We start from the raw sequence: 7619 nt of genomic DNA, 5'->3' as shown, positions 1-7619 counted from the left end.
TTCTTTTACTTCAATTAAAACTCTTCTTTTAAGAACCTGATTGCTTTTTTCATTGTTCTTAAGATCCAAGGGTTTGGGTCTGTGTTCACCTATGCATATTGGTGAGGATTTTTATCAAGCCTTCCCCAGGAAAGGGGGTGTAGGATTTGGGGAGGATTTTTTGGGGGAAAGACATTTCAAAGCGGTCTCTTTCCCTGTTACATATTTGTTAGACGCTTGGTGATGGCAGCACTAAAGTCCAAGGGCAAAAGGTAAAATAGTTTGTACTTTGGGAAAGTTTTAACCTAATAATAAAAATAATAAATAAAATAATAATAAAAATATGCTTAGGGGGTTTTTCATGTAGGTCCCCACATCTGTACCTAGAGTTCAGAGTGGGGAAGGAACCTTGACACAAGGTGTAACAGGGTATCTGAACCTCACACTAGCCAGGAAAGTGTTAACAAGCTGCTGAAGGCTCAATCGGCCCCACCATGCTAAACCTGCAGTAGGTATCAAGCTAAAAGGGGAGGGCCTCATATCTGGACTCACCGGAAAGTTGAGCCCATCTCCAGTTCTGAATGGGACCAGGAACTGCTTACAGGATGGTTGCTTGTCAGAGTATCCCTGAAGGAGAACAGACCTGAGGTGGGATTATCATTCATTTGATTTGCTGTTAGCAACTAGCTTCAATCTACAGGTGAACTAGCTTCATGCCCCACCTGAAGGGGGTGATAGTCAAATAGAAAAAAAATTGTTTTTTACATCCAACTGAGGACACGGTGGTGGTTTGTCCCAAGCCCAGGAGTCATCTGAGTAACATGCAGGTGCTGTGCAGCATCATTAAATAGAAATATACTTTTTTCAAAAGGGAGACTTAATGTTTATTTGATTTGTCTTTTTGGAAACTGCATCTCTCATGGAACTGGTTATAAGATGGATTTCACCTCTGAATCATTGCTTCCAAATCAACACAGGCTGGTAGTAATTGGAATCATCACCTTCTAATAACTAATATTTTCCTGTGTAGAAGCAGGTGGTGTACTCAGTCTAGTTCATACTGCATACATTGCTCACATCACAAAGTACCCGTCACCTTTATGGCAGCCATTGGAGAAGTACCAAGGATTCATTAAGCAGGGAGAATTCAACTCCAACTTCCAGAATAGGGCTGAGACTCTGGGTTAATGATGTGGGAAATCATGTGCTAATTAGTAGCTTGCCATTGTAGTAGTGTCTATTCTGTCGAGATACAGACTTCTTACCATAGCTGCCTAGAAGTGAACTATACTTCAACATTTTTTCCCCTTTAACAGAAGAAAATTTTCTATGCTCCTTTTTATATTTCTGGTACACTCCAAATATATTGCCCTACTGGCTTTATATCTTTGCCTTTCTAATTCATGATGGCTTGGTCATACCATCTATTCCTCACTTATTGTGATTGTTATAAAAGAGAACAAGATTGGCTAGACAGTTAACATTAGAACACTGAAAAGGTTTAAATTTAAGCAACTGAGGAATTTGGGTGAATCATACATTGTAGGATTGGAAGTGACCCCATTAGGTCATCTAGTCCAGTCCCCTGCACTCAAGGCAGGACTACGTACTAACCAGATCATTTCTGACAGGTGTTTGTCTAATCTGCTCTTAAAAAGTCCAGTGATGGAGATTCCGCAGCCTCCTTAGGCAATATGGTCCAGTGCTTAACTACCTGACAGGAAGTTTTTTCCTAATGTCCAACCTAAACCTGCCTTGCTGCAATTTAAGCCCATTGCTTCTTGTCCTATCCTCAAAGGTTGAGAAATTTTTTACCTTCCTTCTTGTAAAAAAATTTTATGTGCTAGAAAACTGTTATGTCCCCCTTAAGTCTTCTATTCTCCAGACTAAACAAACACATTTTTTAAAAAAATCTTTCCGCATAGGTCATGTTTTCTAGACCTTTAATCATTTTTGTTGCTCTCCTCTGGACCTTCTCCAATTTGTCCACATTTTTCCTAAAATATGGAGTCCAGAAGTGGACACAGTATTCCAGCTGAGGCCTTTATCTGGGTGGAGCAGAGTAGAAGAATTACTTCATGTGTCTTTCTTACAGCGTTCATGCTAATACATCCCAGAATGATGTTCACTTTTTTTTTGCACCAGTATAACACTGTTGACTCTCATTTAGTTTGTTATCCACTATAACCACAGATCCCTTTCTGCAGTACTCCTTCCTAGGCAGTCATTTCTCATTTTTTATGTGTGAAATCGATCCTTCCTAAGGAATGGATTGAATCACAAAGTTGGAGAAATTTAAGATGAGAAGATCTTTAGGTCATCTACTCCAACCCACTAGTATTGCCATGTCATTTCCTCAAGTACCTTTCCAAAGCCTTTATGTAATTTTCAGTCTCAAATAATTGTGCTTCCACTAGAGAATGTGCAATTGATAATTTATCTACTTTCCTTCTCTAAGTGGTTCATCATGATGTGAAATCTGGTTGTCATTATTCACATAAAACTCTTCATACTTTGTATACAGTATAGGAAAGTGTAGAAATGCACTGTAGAGACATTTGTGTACAGATATTTAATTGATAATGCACTGATATAAAATGGAGCTCTTTGAAATAATGCTCAATAGAAGTACAACAAAGCATCAGTCTGTTTACTCACCACTTTTGAGAGCTGTACAGTGTGTAGATCATAGAAATGTAGAGCTGGAAGGGACCTTGAGATGTCATCATGTCCAGCCCCCTGTGTTGAGGCAGGTCCAAGTAAACCTAGACCATCCCTGACAAGTGTTTCTCCAGCCTGTTCTTAAAAACCTCGACTGATGAAAATTCCACAGCTTCCTTCAGAAATGTAATACAAAACTTAATTACCCTTATAGTTAGAAAGTTTTTCCTAATATCTGACCTAAATCTGCCCTGCTGCAGATTAATCTTATTACTTGTTGTCCTACCTTCAGTGTACATGGAGAACAATAGATCACCACTGTGACGCTCTGTACCTCAGAGGAACACCCTACACCCCCATGTTCATCTTTATAAAATGATTGTGTGGTATCCAATGCAAAGTTTGTCATGTTGGGTGTCTTCGGAAGGCTCGTGATGCATTGAGCATGGTCGTTCTAGTGATGTTATAGTAATTGTTACAGTAATGTTATAATAAGGTTATGTATATAGTTATGAGGCTGAAAACGTATCCCCATGGCTTAAAGCGAGCCCATGCAAAAACTCTCCAAGAACAGAGAGGCAGTTCACACCTCATCAGGGCATGGATGGGACAAACCCAGCCCAGCCTTACAGGAACAATGGACACTGTTTTAGGCAGCAACAAAAGAATCCGTTAGACCCTCAAGGGAGTCACCCCTTCCTTTGGGCAGTTTGGGGCTGCAATGAGGTAATTCTCACCTGACTCTGAAGGGGGAGAGGGCAAAGCCAAGAGGAAAGAAAAGACATGATAAAAGGGAGACACATTTTGCCATGCTCTCTCTCTCCTGCCTACATCTACAGACACCACTGCCACCGCCAAGCGACCGAACCGCTGATCAAAGGGGAAAGCCTGGCTGAAGAGTAACTAGCCAACCTGTGGTGAGAAGCATCTAGGTTTGTAAGGACATTGAAAGTGTTCAGCTTAGAATGCATTTTTCTTTTACTTCATTTGACCAGATCTGACTTGTTACGCTTTGACTTATAATCACTTAAATATACCTTTATAATTAATAAATCTGTTCATTTATTCTATCTGAAGCAGTAGATTTGGTTTGCAGTGTGTCAGAGATTCCCCTTGGGAGAACAAGCCAGTGTGACAGCGTCGGGCCAGATGCTATAGTAAAGTAATAGAAGGCAGATATATTAGCCCCAGGCTAAGTAGGTCCCTTTTCTCTGAGGAAGGTAATAGGGAAGGTTCCAGAACAATCAGGAACCTTCTGGAGACAATTAAGACAGGCTGATTAGAACACCTGCAGCCAATCAAGAAGCTGCTAGAATCAATTAAGGCAGGCTAATCAGGGCACCTGGGTTTTAAAAAGGAGCTCACTTCAGTTTCTGGTGTGTGTGTTTGTGTGAGGAGTTGGAAGCAAGAGGCACTAGGAGCTGAGAGTGAGAACGCAGACTGTTGGAGGACTGAGGTGTACAAGCATTATCAGACACCAGGAGGAAGGTCCTATGGTGAGGATAAAGAAGGTGTTGGGAGGAGGCCATGGGGAAGTAGCCCAGGGAGTTGTAGCTGTTGCACAGCCATTCCAGGAGGCACTGTAGACAGCTACATTCCCCAGGGTCCTGAGCTGGAACCCGGAGTAGAGGGTGAGCCTGGGTTCCCCCCAAATCCTCCCAACTCCTGGTCAGACACAGGAGGAGTTGACCTGGACTGTGGGTTCAGAAAAGCGGCCAAACTGAGGGCTGCTGTGAAGCTCCAAGGCGAGCAAATACACCAGTAAGTGCAAGACCCATCAAGGTAGAGCAGGAACTTTGTCACACCTGGTACATGCCAATTTCTTTGTTAAATTGGCCAACTTTTATAAGCTTGCAGAGTCCAGTGGGCATAACTGGACATGCAAGATGGAGGTTCCGAGGGTTATTCCTTGGACTGGAGATATTGTCTAGTGTCATTCGCTTGCAAATAGCAGGGAGCAACTTACATGCCAGAGGCTGTGCGTGAACAGCCCAGAAGTGGGGGTTGTCACAGCAGGGCAGTGTAAGGCTGGCTCCCAGAGTCAAGGATTGGAGTGGCCTAGCAGATCACTGGTCCAGACAACACCAGAGGGGAATGTCACAACCACCCTCCAACACTGAGGATGGAGCGGAGGTTAAAGATAATCTAGGCATGGCCCAATATCTAAACAAATACTTTGCCTCAGTCTTTAATAAGGCTAAAGAGGATCTTAGGGATAATGGTAGCATGACAAATGGGAAGGAGGATATAGAGGTAGATATTACCATATCAGAGGTAGAAGCGAAACTGAAACAGCTTAATGGGACTAAATCGGGGGGCCCAGATAATCTTCATCCAAGAATATTAAAGGAATTGGCACCTGAAATTGCAAGCCCATTAGCAAAAATTTTTAATGAATCTGTAAACTCAGGAATAGTACCAAATGATTGGAGAATTGCTAATATAGTTCCTATTTTTAAGAAAGGAAAAAAAAAGTGATCCGGGTAACTACAGGCCAGTTAGTTTGACATCTGTAGTATGCAAGGTCCTGGAAAAAATTTTGAAGGAGAAATTAGTTAAGGACATTGAAGTCAATGGTAAATGGGACAAAATACAACATGGTTTTACAAAAGGTAGATCGTGCCAAACCAACCTAATCTCCTTTTTTGAAAAAGTAACAGATTTTTTAGATAAGGAAATGCAATGGATCTAATTTACCTAGATTTCAGTAAGGCATTTGATACCGTGCCACATGGGGAATTATTAGTTAAATTGGAGAAGATGGGGATCAATATGAACATCAGAAGATGGATAAGGAATTGGTTAAAGGGGAGACTGCAACGGGTCCTACTGAAAGGCGAACTGTCAGGTTGGAGGGAGGTTACCAGTGGAGTTCCTCAGGGATCGGTTTTGGGACCAATCTTATTTAATCTTTTTATTACTGACCTTGGCACAAAAAGTGGGAGTGTGCTAATAAAGTTTGCAGATGATACAAAGCTGGGAGGTATTGCCAATTCGGAGAAGGATCGGGATATTATACAGGAGGATCTGGATGACCTTGTAAACTGGAGTAATAGTAATAGGATGAAATTTAATAGTGAGAAGTGTAAGGTTATGCATTTAGGGATTAATAACAAGAATTTTAGTTATAAGTTGGGGATGCATCAATTAGAAGTAACGGAAGAGGAGAAGGACCTTGGAGTATTGGTTGATCATAGGATGACTATGAGCTGCCAATGTGATATGGCTGTGAAAAAAGCTAATGCGGTTTTGGGATGCATCAGGAGAGGCATTTCCAGTAGGGATAAGGAGGTTTTAGTACCGTTATACAAGGCACTGGTGAGACCTCACCTAGAATACTGTGTGCAGTTCTGGTCTCCCATGTTTAAAAAGGATGAATTCAAACTGGAGCAGGTACAGAGAAGGGCTACTAGGATGATCCGAGGAATGGAAAACTTGTCTTATGAAAGGAGACTTAAGGAGCTTGGCTTGTTTAGCCTAACTAAAAGAAGGTTGAGGGGAGATATGATTGCTCTCTATAAATATATCAGAGGGATAAATATAGGAGAGGGAGAGGAATTATTTAAGCTCAGCACCAATGTGGACACAAGAACAAATGGATATAAACTGGCCACCAGGAAGTTTAGACTTGAAATCAGACGAAGGTTTTTAACCATCAGAGGAGTGAAGTTTTGGAATAACCTTCCAAGGGAAGCAGTGGGGGCAAAAGATCTATCTGGTTTTAAGATTCTACTCGATAAGTTTATGGAGGAGATGGTATGATGGGATAATGGGATTTTGGTAAGTAATTGATCTTTAAATATTCAGGGTAAATAGGCCAAATCCCCTGAGATGGGATATTGGATGGATGGGATCTGATTTACTATAGAAAATTCTTTCCTGGGTATCTGGCTGGTGAATCTTGCCCATGTGCTCAGGGTTTGGCTGATTGCCATGTTTGGGGTCGGGAGGGAGTTTTCCTCCAGGGCAGATTGGAGAGACCCTGGAGGTTTTTTTGCCTTCCTCTGTAGCATGGGGCATGGTTGACTGGAGGGAGGCTTCTCTGCTCCTTGAAGTTTTGAACCATGATTTGAGGACTTCAATAGCTCAGACATGGGTGAGGTTTTTCATAGGAGTGGTGGGTGACATTCTGTGGCCTGCGCTGTGCAGGAGGTCGGACTAGATGATCAGAGTGGTCCCTTCTGACCTTAGTATCTATGAATCTATAACAGCCTGTAAAATATTTGAAGAATCTTATTAGGTCCCCCTTCAGTCTTTTTTTTGTCAAGGCTAAACATGCCCTCCTTTTTAAACTTTTCCTCATAGGTCAGGGTTTCTAAATCTTTTGTAATTTTTGTTGCTCTCCTCCGGAATCTCTCCAATTTGTCCACACCCTTGCCAAGTGTTACTCTTTGGGACAGTATTCCAGCTGAGGCCTCGCCAGTGGTGAGTAGAATGGGACAGTTACCTCCTGTGTTTTTATATATATGACACCCCTGTTTATACTCACTAGAATATTAGCCTTTTTTCACAAATGCATCACATTGTTGACTCATTCAATTTGTGATCCATGAGAACCTTTTCAGCAATACAACTACCTAGCCAGTTATTCCCTATTTTTGTGCATTTGATTTTTCCTTTCTAAGTGAAGTACTTTGTACATGTCTTTATTGAATTTCATCTTGTTAATTTCAGATCAATTCTCAATTTGTCAAGATTATTTTTACTTCTAATCCTATCCTCCAAAGTGCTTGCAATACCTCCCATCTTGGTGTCATCTGCAAATTTTAGAAGTATACTCTCCACTCCATTATCCATATCATTAATGAAAGTATTGACTATTACCAGACCCTGGACTGATCCCTGTGGAACTCTGCTAGATACATACTTCCAGTTTTACAGCAATCCACTGATAACTACTCTTTGAGTTTGGTCTTGTATCCAGTTGTGCACCCTTTTTAAAGTAATTTCATCTAGGCCCTACTTCCCTCGTTTGCTTC

At 41.4% G+C, this 7619-nt stretch overlaps 1 long non-coding RNA gene across 1 annotated transcript; it reads right to left on the bottom strand.

Annotated features, from left to right (window-relative positions):
* Positions 1–1659: 1659 nt before the first annotated feature.
* On the bottom strand, positions 1660–7124 carry LOC122458153. Its single transcript, XR_006278035.1, has 3 exons — positions 7114–7124; positions 2847–2958; positions 1660–1693 (listed from the first exon to the last, which is right to left on the bottom strand). It is a non-coding gene; the product is annotated as an uncharacterized LOC122458153 (long non-coding RNA).
* Positions 7125–7619: the final 495 nt, after the last annotated feature.

The sequence above is a fragment of the Dermochelys coriacea genome, chromosome 1 (assembly GCF_009764565.3).
Source record: "Dermochelys coriacea isolate rDerCor1 chromosome 1, rDerCor1.pri.v4, whole genome shotgun sequence".
In the NCBI taxonomy this organism is placed as follows: domain Eukaryota; kingdom Metazoa; phylum Chordata; order Testudines; family Dermochelyidae; genus Dermochelys; species Dermochelys coriacea.
This window is presented reverse-complemented; position numbering and strand designations above follow the sequence as displayed.